Genomic DNA, 17,879 nt, shown 5'->3' on the forward strand with positions numbered 1-17,879 from the left:
ATTTTTTGGATCAAATAAAAGAGGTAGAGGAAAATGGGAAAAAAATTAAGAGTGCCACAAGAAAATCATGAAAATAGAAAAAACATCTGTTAAAGGGAACTTCAAAAAAAGTGAATAAAATAGAACCTCAAAATCAAATTGAGCCAAATGATTACAAAGAGACAGAAAAATCCAATAAAAATAATAATGCTTTTAAGTGTAGAATTCAAATGAAAAAATATACAAAAATTCAAAGAAAAAATCCTTAAAAAAAGTAAAGTTGGTCAAATGGAAAAGCTGATGCAAAAGCTCAATGAAGAAAATAATTCCTTAATAGTTAGAATTGGTCAAGTTGAAGCTAATGACTTTATGAGAAATTAAAAAATCAAGCAAAATACAAAGAATAAAAAAAAGAAGGAAATGTGAAATATCTCATTGCAAAAACAACTGATCTGGAAAATAATTGCAGGGAATTTAATTTAAGAATTAATAGAGGGGCTAGAGCACCAAACCTCAAATCAGGGTGACTTAAGTTCAAATCCAGCCTCAGATACTCAATAATTACCTAGCTGTATGACCTTGAATAAGTCACTTAACTCCATGGTCTTGCCAAAAATAAGAAATAAAAAATAATTATTGGACCACCTGAAAATCATCATCAAAGAAAAGAGTCTAGACAGTATCTCCCAAGAAATTATCAAGAAAAATGCCCTCAGATTCAAAAATCAGCAAGTAAAATAGAAATTAAAAGATTTATACATTACCTCCTGAAAAAGATTCTAAAGTGAATACTCACAGGAATATTATAGTAAAATTCCAGAACTATCAGATGAAGGGGAAAATATTGCAAGTAGCCAAAAAGAAATAATTCAATTATCATGAAACCACAGTCAGGAAAGCCAAATAATTAGCAGCTTCCTCCTTAAAGAATAGAAGTTGGAATATATTATTTCAATTGGCAAAAGAGCTAAGAATACAAACAAGAATTACTTACCCAACAAAACTGAGTATATTCTCTCAGAGGAAAAATGGACATGTGATGACATAGATGACTTTTGCCCAATTCAGATAAAAAGACTAGATTTGAATATAAATTTGACTTTCAAATGCAAGATACAAAAGAAACATAAAAAAGGTAGAGGAAACAGAATACATAACAGATTTGATAAGGTTAAATTGTTTATATTCTCACATGGAAAAACAATATTTATAACTCCCCAAAATCTTCTCATTATTTGGAGAGTTAAGAGCATAGATAGACAGAGAGTGAAGTTGTGAGTTGATTGTGATGAGATGATTATCATAAAAAATAAATTAAGGAATGAGAAACAAGAGATGCATGGGGGGAAAGTTAAAGGAAAAGAATAATGGGACAAATATATGAGTTAAAAGAAGTCTGAAAGCTATTTTACAGTGGAAGGGAAATGTAAACTGAGAGGGGAGTACAAAACTATTTATAAAAGTTCTTTTAGTGGTGGCAAAGAATAGGAAATTAACGGGATGCCTATCAATTGGAGAATGGCTGAACAAATTATACAGAATGAATAGCAAGTTGCTCTCAGGGAAAAAACATCGAAAGATGTGCTCTGAAAGAGAGTGATATGAGCAGAACCAGAACACTGTATATAGACAGAGCAATACTGCTATGCAATCATCCAAGATAATTCAATTGGACTTAGGATTAAGGGTGCTTTCCATTTCTGGAGAAGGAACTGGTAAAATATGAATGGAGATCAAGGTACTGTTTCTTTATTTTCTTTATTTTTCTTGGATATATTTTGTCTGTGTTTTCTTTCACAGAATAACTTACATGGAGACATGCTTTGCATGACTACATATACATGACCTAGGTCAAATTGTTTGCCTTCTCAATGAGGGAAGCTGAGGGATAGGAAGAGAACTTTCAGCTCAACATGTGAAAAAAGAATGCTAAAATTGTTTTTCCATGAAAGTGTGGAAAATAAAATATTAAGTTGTTTTTTAAAAAAAGCTAAAAGGACAACAGAAAATTTCAGTTCATTCAGTTGAACCCTAGAAAGACTGTTCTCTGCAGTTTAGATAGGGGAAAGAAGTAAAAAAATTAGTAATTTCTAGACAGTGTGTTTTACTGGAGACTGTGAACCTGGAATGAAAAATCATGGGTTCTTCCCAATTCTTACACTCATTGGAAGACATGTGTATATGTATGTATGTTTGTGTGTGGGTTTTACAGAAAGATATAGAGTCCAACACAGAGAGACAGAGATAGAGGGACAGAGACAAAGAGAAAGATAGAAAGACAGAAAGATTTTCTTAAGTGTTAGTGATCTGGTCTCTATCACTAAATATCAACATTATATGTTTGTCCACACATCATATAGGATAAGTGCTTTTAAAATGCCTATTGACTGATACATAAAAACTCAAGTAAACCCATATGACCTCAGAAATTCCTCATTATCTGCAAGTTGGGAACCTTTGCTTTTTGCTGTTTGTTTTCCTTGAGATCTGACCATCTGGAATTGGTCTATGTGTTCATTTCCTGTCTATGTGATCATTAAAGAATGAAAGTGCCCATGTAGATCCACAAATATTCCATATTGGTTTGTTAATCACTGGAAAGAACGAGGATTCTGAAATGAACTATGTAGTTTACCAAGGCTGGTTTAAGAACCAGATTTAGATTTAAGTTAATGAAGTTTGATTCTGAAAGAATGATTCTGGGCATGTGTCTCCACTTGCAGAGAAAAAAGCATATATGGAAGAAGGTAATTGTGAAGTGGACTGTAATGATGTCTTCACTAATGAACAATGGTATTTCCTGAGTAATTCAAAAAGGAGAAAAAAAACCATTCCAACTCTACCAGTGCTTCACAATGAAGTTATAAAAAAAGAGTCAAGAGAGTCTCACTGACTGAAAGTGCCCTGTAATGATGTCATCTATTATTTTATAATGTAATCCAGTTCACTTTCATAAAATAAATGGCTAACAAATAGAATTTCACTCTCATTGTCACTGAGCAGTACATTTTACTTTACTCAATATTTTCAAGACTGATCAATGGAAAATAATTAATGGTCAGTTAAAATTGATCACCATTCATTTGCAGTTGATCAGGATTCTAAATGAAATATCAAGTTGTGTTAAACCAAGTAATTTTGGATAGTTTCCAAATTCTATTCTTCATGAATGCCCTTGAGATATTTTAGAGGTAGCATCCATTTTTCACTTTTTTTTAATATAAAGAACAGCCCATGAATTGCAAAGAAATAATTCCACAGCTGAAAGCTAGTGACATGAGGGTAATGACATTAAATGGTCTGCAAGGAAGAAATATTTTGGGGGCAGCTAGGTGGTGCAGTGGATAGAGCACTGGCCCTGGAGTCAGGAGTACCTGGGTTCAAATCTCAGACACTTAATAATTACCTAGCTGTGTGGCCTTGGGCAAGCCACTTAACCCCGTTTGCCTTGTAAAAAAAAAAGAAAGAAATATTTTCTTCACCCCCCCCAGCAACCCAGTTATTTATTTTAATGATAAACCAATTGAGATACATGTAGTTTTGGAATAATCATGAAGATCTTACAGAATTGTCAGGATTGGGAGTAGTTTATTCTACAAAAGGCTACTTGGTCAGTGGCAGAAGATGTTCAAGCATAATTATAGAATTAAAGAATCTAAAAATTAATAGATATATCAGCTGCCAATGAATCAATTCATGGAAACTTAGAGTAGTTAATAAGTGGCATCCTGCTTCTGCTTGAAATATCGAAGAGGGAAGTGACAACCTCCACCATTCCAAAGCACAAATTGTTAGGAAGATTAACCTAATGACAAACCTCATTTTGTTTTGTTCAACTTTCCTACACATTGTACCTATTGAAAGAAAAGAGACCTAATCTGTCTTCCAAGTGACAGCAATGCTTCAAACACTTGAAAACAGCTACCAATCCTACTGACAAAGCCTTCTCTACTCTTTTCTAAATTTGTTCAATTCCTTCAAATGATCCTAAATCAATATTGACTTGATACCTTTCACCATCTTGGTCTCCCTTTGGATAATATCACCCTTATTGATGTCTTTTTTAAATCATGACATCCAGATCAAGTATGTACTGGTAAATGTTTACCAATTGATTTTCAGATGAATGAGGGAGGAACAATGTGAATGGCATCCATATTAAGTTTAATCTTCAGTATTGACATACTCCATTCCTTTATTAAGTACATACTATCAACAAACAATAAATCATGCTATAATTTTTAACATTTGTAGATTCTGAGGCATAAATCCTTATACTGAAAACTTAAATAGTGACTTCTTCAAGCCAGTATGAGTTGTCTTCAGCACTATCCTGCCCATAACTGAATGCAATACTCCATGTGACTAATGACAAGAAAAGAGCACAGTGAGATTCTGACCTTCTTATGTTAGGTGATATTTTTCTTAATGTATCCTAAGAGAGAATTAACTTTTTATTACTACTATAGGAGAATTATATTAAATTTACAGTCTACTAAGACCTTTTGTTCTTTTGCAGCACAATACTTCTGTTTTATATTATAATTTTGCACTTGATTTTGCTTTTGTATACAGAGGCTACAGTATCACTTAAAGCACCATAACAATTGCAAAAGTCAAGTCTAGAATGAAAGTTATGAAAAGATGAAAACAGGAATTTCATTTTTCTCTTCTGCAATATTAGTATCTTTTGAAATTAAAAGTTTAAATTAAAATGATAGAATGTCATAAATAAGATCATATATCAATGTCATTATCCATTTTCCACCTATTTGGGAAGAAAATTTTTCATTATGAGATCATTGCTTCTTTTTTCATTTTTGTTAAGTAGAAATTATAAATCACAGAGAAAAATCTGAAGGTCTTGCTGCCTATGAGCCTTTGGTGCCCTTTATTTACAGCTAGTTAAAGTCATGTCGAATAGATTTCATCTTTGTGGCAGCAATTTGGATAAAGATCCTGGAGTATCTGTGCTTTAATTATGCTACTGTGTTTATATACCACACCTAATCAAGTTATCCTGAAGGCTATATCTGGGATGATTTAGAAGCAAATCTGCCACTTTTCTGGAATATACGAATGAGGAAAAAATAAGAGAGTCAGCAAAGGTAAAATTTATAATCTGCCAAAAATAAAGCATCAAAAATGTTTTCAGAGGTCAACTCTTTCTAGCTGATAATATATATTGAGTATTCAACAAATATTTGTGAAATGAATTTGTTAAATGATTTTACTCAAATGGGAGCCACTTACTAGGAGAAAGTGGATTTTTAAACAGAGTTGGCACTTGGTTGGTAAATGTGACTGCCTCCAGGCACTCACCTAGAGTATATGCCCTTGAGATAATTCTGAGAAAGGGTAATTGCTTGGCAAAACAAAGATGACAAATTGAAAATGGAGCATACATAATGCCAAGTTTTCAAATATTTGGAAATAATACATATGCAGGGGCTAAACTTCTTTGCTATGCAGATAGACATTGATAAAGAAAACCAGAGATTTGTATTCTCAGGTAAGTGGCAAACCAACATTGTCTGGAACCAAACTTCATCAGTATACAATGCTTTTCCTAATCATAACAAAGGAAGTCAATCATTTTTGTTTCCCCTAATGACTGAAATGCACAAATTGGACCCTGAATTTTTTTGGAGAAAACAAAGAAATTAGTCAGGAACACAGAGATGAATGGATATGTTTAGATGAATGACACAAAATCACATGAATAGATAAGAAAGGGATAATCCATGCAATTGAAGGGACAGATGTCTCTGGCTATCCTGATTCTAAAGATATTTGACACCATCAGTCTACTGAATTTCTTTTAAACAGAGACCCTTAAAATTTTTGTGTATTAAAGATGCTTTTGGGAATTTGGTGTAGCCATGAATCTCTTGTCAAAATCATTTTAAATATATAGAAATACATAGAATTACAAAGGAAATAAATTTTATTGAAATAGTTAAATATTATTTTAATCTTAATAGTATTTTTTTTCAAATTACAGGTAAAGGTCATTTTCAACATTTGGTTTTGTAAAATTTTGTGTTCCAAATTTTTCTCTCTCTTGCTGGTGGAGTTGTGAATGGATCCAATCATCTGAAGAGCAATATGGAACTATGCCCAAAGAGCAATAAAACTGTTCATTGTCTTTGACCCAACAATTCTAATTCTAGGTATATACCCAGAAGAAATTTTAAAAAATGGGGAAATATTCCAACATATTCATAGCAACTCTTTTTGTAGTTGCAAAAAAAAAAATGGAAATTGAGGGGATGCTCATCAATTGGGGAATGGCTAAACAAATTATGGTACATGACTACTATGGAATATTATTGTTCTATAACAAGCCATAAAAGGTTGGACTCTAGAAAAGCCTGGAATGACATACAGGATCTGATGCTGAGCAAAGACAGTAGAACCAAGAGAACAATGTACACATTATCAACAACATTGTGAGATAATCAACCTTAATAGAAGCAGCTCCTCTTAGCAATTCAGAGAAGACAACCAGATTAGATAGGCTGAAAACAATGTTATCTCCATCCAGAGGTAGAAAAACAAAACTAAAAAGAAAGAAAAACCAATCCTTCTGAATCTGATGAATATTTTATAAAAAATTATCTTCTATCTATTTCCTTTAATTTCTCATATGGAAAAATGACTAATATGAAAACATATTTTATCCAAAATATATATGTACAATGCTAACCTGAATGCTGCTGAGGGGAATGGAGTGGGAATGGAGGGTGGAAGGAAATTTTGTAACTTAAAAATATACTTGTGCATATGAATGGAAAAAATTTAAAAATAAATTAAAAATTATAACATAAACAATTTTTTCTTCCTCTATCCATTCCCCCCCTCTCCTCCAAAAAGCAAAGAATCCGATATTGATTAAACATATACAAACATGTTAAACATATTTCCATGTTAGTCTTACTTTGAAAGAAAAATCAAAGCAAAAGGAAAAAACATCAAAAAGATAAAAAAAAATTGAAAATGAAAAACAAAGTATGATTTGATTTACTGATAGTTCTGTCTCTGGATGTAGATAGCATTTACCAACATAAATTTTTTGAATTGTTGCTGAGAAGAGCTAAGTCTATCTTAGCTGATTATCACATAATGCTGTTAATGTGTACATTGCTCTCCTGATTCTGTTCACTTCACTTAGCAGTTCATGAGAGTCTTTCCTATTTATCATTTCTTATTATACAATAGTATTATATTGCTTTTAAATACTACAACTTACTCAGCCCTTTTTCAAATGATTGATATTCCTTCAATTTCCAACTCTTTGCCACCACAAAAAGTGCTGCTATAAATACTTTTGATGTGTGGGTCTTTTTTTCTTTGTTATGATCTCTTTGATAATTAAAATATTGTTTTCAAAAAAAGCATTGACCCCAGATTAAGATGTCTTGTTTAAAACAACATGCCAAGTGAGTAATGCAAGTAATCAAATTCCCAGACCTGAGTCTGCCTATCACAATGTTCTTTCTCAAAACAGGAGAGAAAACATGATAATAAACTTTCTAGGTGTCTGATTTTTGCTATTTCCCTTCTCTGGGGTCTAGAGTAAGTTCAAGGAAGACTATATATGCCTTTGGTATGAACTGCTTTTCCCCTTTGATATCTACCTGAGACACCTGAATCTCATCTGTGACTCCAGAAAATTATAACTTGTACAGAGGCAACATCCCAGTAAACCAATTTGGTTAATGGGCTAAACTAGTTTGAGGGTAAATGAGAGGGTCTCAAACCCATTGGTGAACTGGGGGTTTCTACTCCAAGCATGTGAAGACTTCCCCTGTCAGAATGGGCAAAAGAGAATAATTCATTCCATTGGCAATAAAGGCAACTTAAGAAAATATTGTGGAATTCTTAGAGTTTGGTTAGACATGAAAGATGCCAAGGTTATTAACTACATTTCAAGTCATCATCAGCCAACTTGACTCTGTTTTGCCACTGGACTGTGATGACTTTGGAAGAGAGAGTGAGGTCAATGTCTTCTTGCAATTCTGCTTCACTTAAACTTCATTTATTCGTGAATCAAAAGACAGCGACCATTTCATTTTACTATTTCTATCCAAAAGTTCTGTAATCATATGACATAGGTCACAGGTAAATGATAAAGCAAAAGAATATCTGTACCTTGTACATAAGTGGCCCAGGCCATAGAGTAAACTCCTCACTGGAAACAGCTTTGGGATTCAGTAAATCTCTAGGTATCTGAACAGTCTTTTAAGGATCACAATATTATTCTCCTGATCTGAGGAAGGGGTTAGAAAATGCCCCCTAATAATTGTCACTTTACCCAATTCTAGCCTATTTACTATCATAGACAGGGATCCCACCCTGTAGTTGAAAGACAAAAAAATTTACAAAAACTTCTTCAAAGGTGATTCTACTCACTATTGGTACATGGTATGTATACACACTCATAGACAACAAAAGATCTCATAGATCTGAAAGACATGTCCTGAGATAACCCAGCAGGTATCACATTTAAATACTTACTTTAGGTGAAACAAATGAAGACTAGCTTAATGAAGTAAGATATGGATACATGATATTTTGAAGGGGCCTCAGTGAAGGAGAGCACCATGAAGCTAGAGTAGGTTTTTCAATTAAAACTAATCTAGTCAACAAGATTGGATACTTACCAAATGTATTGAGCAATAGGCTCAAGCAAGGTGATTGCCATTTGAAGGAAAACATCATATCAACATCATCAATGTCAGATGAATTATGTTACTATTTTTTTCTAGTTTGGTAAAGTAGTTATTTGGTAGTTGTATTGACATGGCATCAAATAATTTAATTTGGGTAGAATTGTCATTTTGATTTTATTAGTTTGACCTAACCATAAGCAAGTGATATTTTCCCAAATATTTAGATATTACTTTATATCAGTGAGAAGTACTTTATAATTGTGTTCATAATGTTTCTGGGTTTGTCTTGGAAGGTAAAATCACCCAGAAATATAAGCTTGTCATCTTTTATTCTTGTAATCTTCAGAGTATTTAATGTTGTCTATAGTTACTTTAAATGGAATTTCTCATTCTCTCTCTCTCTCTCTCTCTCTCTCTCTCTTGGGCTTTGTAGAGAAATGCTGAAGAATTATGTAGGTTTACTTATATCCTACTATTTTCCTGCATTTCTTCATTGTTTCAAGGAGTTTTTTTAGATGATTTTCTCATGTTCTGTAGGTATGACATCATATCATCTGCAAAGAGTGAAATTTTACTTCCTCACTGATAATTCTGAGTCCTTCAGTTTCTTTTTTTCTCTTATTTCTATAGCTAGCATTTCTAATACTATATTGAATAATAATGATGTTGATAGACATCCTTGTTTCACCTCTGATTTTATTGGAAATTCTCTGAGTTTATTCTGATTGCAAATAATATTTATTGATGAGTTGAGATAGATACTATTTATTATTTTAATGTACACTCCATTTATTCCTAAACTTCCTAATGTTTCATATGGGAATGGATGTATTTTATCAGACTTTTTCAGCATCTATTGAGATAATTGAATGATTCCTAATGGTTTTGCTATTGATATGTTCAATTATGCTGAGTGTTTTCCTAATATTGAAGGATCCCTGCCTACCTAGTATAAATCCTAAAATATTATTAAGATTATTCTTTGTAGACTTCCAGCATTTGTAGACTTTGTAGACTTCTGGCCAAGAGGGCAGAGAGAGAGAAGACAGGCACTGTGTTAAGTGCTCCTTTTTCCCCTCAAAAATAAAATGAAAGAAACCTCTTAATAGAAATTTGATCAACAAAACTCAGAAAGTGAAGCTAGGAGAATTAAACCTACCAAGAAGATCTGTGGGTGAAACAGAAGACAAGAGCAGAGGTTCACCCTGGGGACAGCAGCTGGGAGAAGCCAGAGGGCCAGCCTCAAGCATAGAGGGTTTGAAATCCAACTTCAGCTGCAGTTTTTGACCAGGGGAGAGGGGCTACAAGAGGTTGAGTTCCAGCACAGTGTCTCAGAGCATGCCTAGAGAACAACAAGCTGGGTGGGGAACATCAGCTCCTTACTTTCAGCAGAGCCCTTTTCTAAGAACAAACAATAAAGAATCCCCCATCCACTCAGGCTAAGGGTGGGAAACAGAATTCACTCAACAGAAAGGGATTAATTCCCTCCCCCAGGGCACAGCACAGTAGGTCAGGAGTTGCAAAAGGTAAATGAGGAAAATTTTTCTTCTCTAAAAAAAGAATGGACTTGGTGGAAACTAATAAATTCATGAGACAATAAGAATCTTTTAAACAAAACAAAAAGATGGAAAACATAGAATAAAATGTAAAATACCTCATAACAAAACCACGGACATGGAGAACAGATCAAGAAGGGACAACCTGAGAATTATAGGCCTTCCTGAAAACATCAAAGTGAAAAAAAGCTTCGACTTAATATTATAAAATTTAGTGATGGAAAATTGTCCCGATAGCATTGAACCAGAGAGCAAAATAGTTATTGAAAGAATGTATCAACCTCCTCTGGAAAGAGATCCTAAAATGAAAACACCAATGGTCCTTGTGGCCAAATTCCAGAACTATCAGATAAAAGAGAAAATCCTGCAAGTAGCCATAAAGAAAAAAAAATTAATATCAAGGAGCCACAGTAAGGATTACACAGGTCTTGACCTCATCAACATTAAGGGATTAAAGGGCCTGGAATGAGATATTCTGAAGAAAAAAGGGAGCTTGGAATATGTCCAAAAATCAACTATCAGGGAAAGTTTAGCCTTCTTTTCCAGGGGAAAAGCTGGACATTTAAAAGACTTCCAATATTTCCTGATAAAAAGATCAGAACTAAATAAAAAATTGGGACATCAAACAGGAGGCTCAAGAGACACATGAAAGGGTAAATAAAAAAGTAAAAAAGGGTAAAGGGGGAAAAAAGTGCTATCCAATAAAATAAAACTGGCTATATACCCACTTGGGAGAAAGAGTCTCATAACTCTTGAGAATTGTAACTCTATTAGACAGAATATGCTTAGCTGAAAGTGATGGACACTCATAAATTTTCTGTGACTCAGACAGAATGATTTAAAAACAATACCTCCTTAAAAGGGGGGGGACAGTAAAAAGATGGGAGCTGGGAGGAGGCTGAATGGGGTAAATCTCATTACAGCAAGATGTACAAAAGACATGTTGTAATGGAGCGGCATAAGGTAGAATGTGAGAACCACCTGAATCTTCATCTCGACAGATATAGCTTAAAGTTAACTTAGACACACTCAGTTAAGTTGAGAAACTTATCTTACCTTTTAAGCATTAAAATGGGAAAAGGGGAGGGAGGTGCTGGGAGGGGGAGAAAAAGGAGAACTTAACAGAAGGAAAGGAATAAGGGGAAAAGGGAAAGGGGAAATAATGGGGAGGGGGAATTGATATATGAGGGCAAACAGACAGAAGGTGAGAGTATTCAGGAACAAAACACTGGGGGTTATGGATAAAGGGAAAAAAGGAGAAAAATACAAAAGAGGGAAGATAGCATGGAGGGAAATAAAGACTAGTAATTATAATTTTGAATATGAATGGAATGAACTCTCTCTTAAAAATGTAAGCAAGTAGCACAGTGGATTAAAATCCAGAATCCTACAATATGCTACTTACAAGAAACTCATATGAAGTAGAGATACATATAGAGAAAAGGTAAAATGTTGGAGCAAAATATATTTTGCTTCAGCTGAAGTGAAAAAAGCAGGGGTAGCAATCGTTATCTCAGATAAAGCAGCTATAAAAATAGATAGAGTTAAAAGAGTTAAGGAAGGAAAATATATCCTCCTAAAAGGTACCATAGACAATAATTTCAATACAAACTATGTATGCACCCAATCATATACCACTCAAAATAATAGAGGAGAGGTTGAAAGAGCTACAGGAAGATATAGGCAGCAAAACTCTACTAGTAAAAGACCTCAAACCCCCAGCTCTCAGATTTAGATAAATCTACACATGAAATAAATGAGAAGGAAGTTAAGAAGGGGAATAGATGGTGAGAAAACCTAGATATAACAGATGAATGAAGGAAACTGAATGGGGATAGAAAGGAATATACATTTTTTTCTACAGTACATGACACACAAAAATTTACCATGTACTAGGGCATAAAACCTTAATGAACAATTGCCGAAAGGGGGAACTAGAGAATACATCTTTCTTATATCATAATGCAATTCAAATCATTTGCAATGCTGGACCAGGAAGATATATAGACCCAGAATTAACTGGAGACTAAATAGCCTCATTTTAAAGAATGAGTGGATCAAGGAACAAATTACAAAAAAAAGAATAAATTATTTCATCCTAGATAATGACAATAATGAAACAACATACCAAAACCTATGGGATACACTCAAGTCAGCTGTCAGGGGGTATGTTATATCTTTAAATGCTTACATGAATAAATTAGAGAAAGAAGAAATCAATGAACTAAAAATGCAACTAAAAAATTTGAGAAAGAACAAATTAAAAACCATCAATTAAATAGCAAATTAGAAACTTTAAAAATTAAAGGAGAAATTAATAAAATCAAAAGCAAGAAAACTATTGAACTAATAAATAAAGCCAAGAACAATAAAATTGATAAACCTCTGGTCAATTTGTTAAAAAAAAAGAAAGAAGAAAATCAAATTGCTAGTGTCATAAATGAAAAAGTTTAACTCATCACCAATGAGGAGGAAATTGAAGTAATTATTCAGAATTATTTTTCCCACTCTAAGCCAATAAATTTGACATGGATGGATATTTACAAAAATATAAGTTGCACAGATTAATTGAAGAGAAAATTCATTACCTCAATAACCCTATCTCAGAAAAAGAAATTCAACAAGCCATTATTGAACTCCCCAGGAAAAACATCTCCAGGGCCAGATGGATTCACAAGTGAATTCTATTCAAGATTTAAGGAAGAATTGATTTAAATTTTATACGAACTCTTTGGGAAAATAGGTGCAGACAGTACTCTGTCTAACTCTTTCTAGGACACCAATATGGTAATGATAACTAAACTAGGAAGAATTAAAACAGAGAAAGTAAATGATAGATCTATTTCCCTGATGAATATAGATACAAGAATCTTAAATAAAATTTTAGCAAAATGATTACAACAAGTTAGCACAAGGAAAATACATTATAATTGAGTAGGATTTATCCCAGGAATGAAGCATTGATTCAATATTAATAAAACTGTTAGTGAACTTAATTATATCAATAACAGACCAATCAGAAATCATATGATCATATCAATAGATGTTGAAAAAGCTTTTGCAAAAAAAAATAGCATCCATTCCTACTAAAACACTAGAGATTGCAGGGATAAATGGTTTGTTCTTTTGAATAATAAGCAGTATCTGTCTGAAACCATCAACAAACAATATATGCAATGGGGATAAGCTAGAGGTATTCCCAATAAGATCAGGGGTGAAACAAGGATGCCAGTTATCACCATTGCTATTCAATAATGCATTAGAAATGTTAGCTTCAGCAATAAGAGAAGAAAAAGAAATTGAAAGAATTAAAATTGGGAAGGAAGAGGCAAAACTCTTACTCTTTGCAGATGACATGATGGTAAACCTAGAGAATCCCAAAAATCATCTACAAAAATTACTAGTAATAATTAGTAACTTTACCAAGGTAGTGGAATATAATATAAACCCTGAACAATTCTCAAAATTTCTATATATGACTAGCAAGATACAGCAGAAAGAGCTAGAACAACAAATCCCATTCAAAGTTACCTCAAACAATATAAAATACCTGGGTGTCTACCTGCCAAGGTAGACTCCAATACTTTATGTAAACAATTACAAAACATTTCTCACACAAATAAAATCAGACTTAAATAACTGGGCAAATATCAACTGCCCATGCATAGGTTGAACTAATATAATAAAAATGACAGTTCTACCAAAACTATACTTCTTTAGCATCCTACCAATCAAAATTCAAAAAAATTACTTTAATGAGTTAGAAAAAGTAGAAAGCAAATTTATATGGAGTTATAAAAAGTCAAGAATTTCCAAGGATTCAATGAAAAAAGTGCAAAACAAGGTGGTTTAGCCTTTCCAAATCTCAAATTATATTATAAACCATCAGTCATCAAAACTGTCTGGTATTGGCTACGAAATAGTGTGATGGATCAATGAAATAGAATAGGTGCAATAGCAGGAACTGACTATAGTAATCTACTGTTTGATAAACCTTAAGAGGTCAGCAATTGGGATAAAAACTCTCTCTTTGATAAAACCTGCTGGGAAATTTGGAAGTTGGTATGGAAGAAAATTAGATCAGACCAACACACCTCAAATGCTATACCAAGATAACACCCAAATGGATACAGGATTTAGACATATAGACAACAATATTACAAGCAAACTTCAAGATAACGGAGTAGTTTGCCTGTCAGGTCTATGGAAATGAAAGCTATTTATGACCAAAGAAGAGATGGAGAATATCATTAAGAACAAATTAATAATTTGTATTACATTAAATTGAAAAGGTTTTGTACAGATAAAAACCACTGAAAACAAGATCAAAAGGAATGTAGTAAATTGGGAAACAATTTTTACAATTGGCATTTCTGACAAAGGATTCATTTCTAAACTATATGGAGAACTGAGTAAAATTTTCAAAAAAAACAAGGCATCACCAATTGACAAATGTTCAAATGATATGCAAAGGAAATTTAAAGCTGAGGAAAGCAAAGCAATACACAGGGATATGAAAAATTGCTCTAAATCATTACTCATTAGAGAAATGCAAATTAAAGCATCTCTTGAGATACCATCTCACAGACTAGCCAATATGACCAGAAAGGACAATGATCAAAGTTGGAAGGGTTGTGGGAAGTCTGGGACAGTAATACATTGTTGGTGGAGCTGTGAACTCATCCAAACTTTCTGGAGAGCAATTTGGAATTATGCCCAAAGGGCAACAAAAATATGCATACCTTTTGATCCAGCAATACCACTTCTGGGTCTATACCAAAAAGGGCAAAGACATCACTTGTACAAAAATATTCATAGCAGCCCTGTTTGTGGTGACAAAGAATTGGAAATTACATGAATGCCCTTCAATTGGGCAATGGCTTAACAAACTGTGCTATATGCACGTCATGGAACACTATTGTTCTATTAGAAACCAGGAGGGATGGCAATTCAGGGAGGCCTGGAAAGATTTGCATGAACTGATGCTGAGCAAGAGGAGCAGAACCAGAAAACCATTGTACACTCTCAAAGCAACATGGGAGTGATGACCGACCCTGATGGACTCGCTCACTCCATCACTGCAACATCCAGGGACAATTTTGGACTATCTGCAATGGAGAATTCCATCTGTGTCCATGAAAGAATTGTGGAGTTTGAACAAAGACCAAAGATTACTACCTTCACATTAGAAAACAGGAAACACATTATCTTACTATGTATTTTTGCTCTGTCTTACACTTTTATTTTCTTCCTCAATGATATGATTTCTCTGTCATCACATTCACCTGAAATCAATGTATACCATGGAAATAATGTAAATACTAATAGAATGCCTTTTTGTGGGGGTGGGGGAGGGAAGCAAGAATGGGGTAAAATTGTAAAATTCAAAATAAATAATTTTTTTCTTTTTCTTTTTCTTTTGCTGAGTGACATGAGCAGAACCCGAAAAACACTATACACCCTAACAGCAACATGGGGGTGATGATCAACCTTGATGCATTCCCTCATTCCATCAGTGCAACAACCAGGGACAATTTTGGGCTGTCTGCAATGGAGAATAGCATATGTAACCAGAGAAAGAAATGTAGAGTTTAAACAAAGTTTAAGGAGTATTCTCTTTAATTTAGAAAAAGAATGATATCTTATTGTCTGATCTCGTTATCTCTTATATTTTTTGTTTCTTCTTTAAGGATGCGATTTCTCTCTCATCACACTCAATTTGGATCAATGTACAAAATGGAAACAATGTAAAGACTGACAAATTGCTTTCTATGGGGGGTGGGGGAGGGAAGTAAGATGGGGGAAATCGTAAAACTCAAAATAAATAAAATCTTTAATAAAATAAAATAAAATCTTTCTTTAATAAAGGATGGTTCTTTGTCTTATTTTGTTTCTTCCTGGTTTGGATATCAATTCCATGTTGATGTCATAAAATGAATTTGTCAGAACTCCTTCCTCTCTGATTTTTAAAATTATTTTATATATTATAGGAATTAATTGTTGCTTACATGTTTGCTTGAATTCACTTGTAAATGCATCTGGGACTGGGGACTTTTTCTTAGGGAGTTTATTATGGGTTTCTTCAATTTCTTTTACTGTAATGGGATTATTTGACTAATTTATTGCCTCTTCTGTTAATCTGGGAATTTTGTATTTTTGTAAATATCCATTCATTTCATTCAAGTTATCCAATTTATTGGCATACAATTTGGCAAAGTAAATTCAAATTATTCCTTTAATTTAGTCCTCATTGGTGGTTAGTTTATCCTTTTCATTTTTGATTCTGATTCTTCCCTTTTTAAATTGAATTAACCAAATTTAACATGATTAACCAAAGGTTATTCTATTTTATTGATTTTTTCCATAAACTCTTAGTTTTATTTCTGAGTTTTCTTGATTTCCATTTTATTAATCTCTCCCTTAATTTTCAGAATTTCTAATTTGCTATTTAATTTGGGATCTTTTATTTATTCTTTTTTTCTAGAGTTCAAATCTAGGTCCAGATACTTGATAATTACTTAGCTACCTTAGCTGTGTGACCTTGGATTTAACTCCATTAACTCCACTTAACCCCATTGCATTGCAAAAACAAAAACAAAAACCAAAAAAAAAGAAAAGAAAAGAAATGAAAAGAAACAGAAGACAGAGAATGAACTTAAAAGAGTTGAGTATAGTTGGGTCTTGTTTCTCCATTGAAGAGGTCCAGGATGACATTACTATGTCTGAGACCAAAAAACCTGATGAAAAGCAGGGGTGTTAACTTTAAAATTAAGTGTCTCATTATCCTTTGACCCACTTTAAATCTACTGTGTTGACAAAAGCTTAGCACTTTGTCTCATGGAGGAATCAAAAACTGGGTAATACTGAGTGTATCACTGTAACTCATAATCATTTATATATCTCTCAGGTGAGACCTCCACAGACTCCATGTACTTAGAGATCTTTCAGATATTTATAGTGAATTAAATCAGGGTTTGAGTTAATCTTTGCTTCACTTAGCAAGGGGTTATCCTCGGTGGGGGGAAGGGTTAAAGGTTAAAAAAAATAGGCCTTGCTTCACTTAACAAGAAAATAAGTAAAAAAAAATAAAATATAAATAAATAAATAAATAAATAAATAAATAAATAAATAAATAAAAACAAGAAGGTAAGTGTTCTGGGTGGGGAAAAGGGGTTAAAGTGTGAGGGAAAATAGGCCTGAGTATAAGGCACAAATATTTAAAGAAATGATATGGCTTTGGATGATCCTTTGCTCATGAGGAGGACTGTGTGTATTTGGAGGGTGCTTGACAAGGGGCTAAGGTAAAAAATGTTTATAATTATGATTTAATGTAATTTGAAACACTACATATCAAGCAATCAAGCAATCATTCTGTAATGATATCTTGATAACAATATGAGCTTATTAAGCAATCAAATAATCAAACTGTGACTGATGGTATCTGATTAACAATTCTAAAGTAATTAATAATAACTCTACTGGTACAGGTCCAAAGTTTTGCCATTTCAGAGAGAAAGAAAGGAGAATGTGAATGCAGAGTAAATTTTATTCAATAGAATAGGGAATAAAATACATTCCCACTTGAGTTTAAAAATCCACCCTAATATACAGAGGAAGAGGGGATGGGGAAAGAGTGGATATTAATAAAAGGGAAGGTGAATGTACAAGT

Source organism: Macrotis lagotis, chromosome 8 (assembly GCF_037893015.1).
Source record: "Macrotis lagotis isolate mMagLag1 chromosome 8, bilby.v1.9.chrom.fasta, whole genome shotgun sequence".
NCBI lineage: Eukaryota > Metazoa > Chordata > Mammalia > Peramelemorphia > Peramelidae > Macrotis > Macrotis lagotis.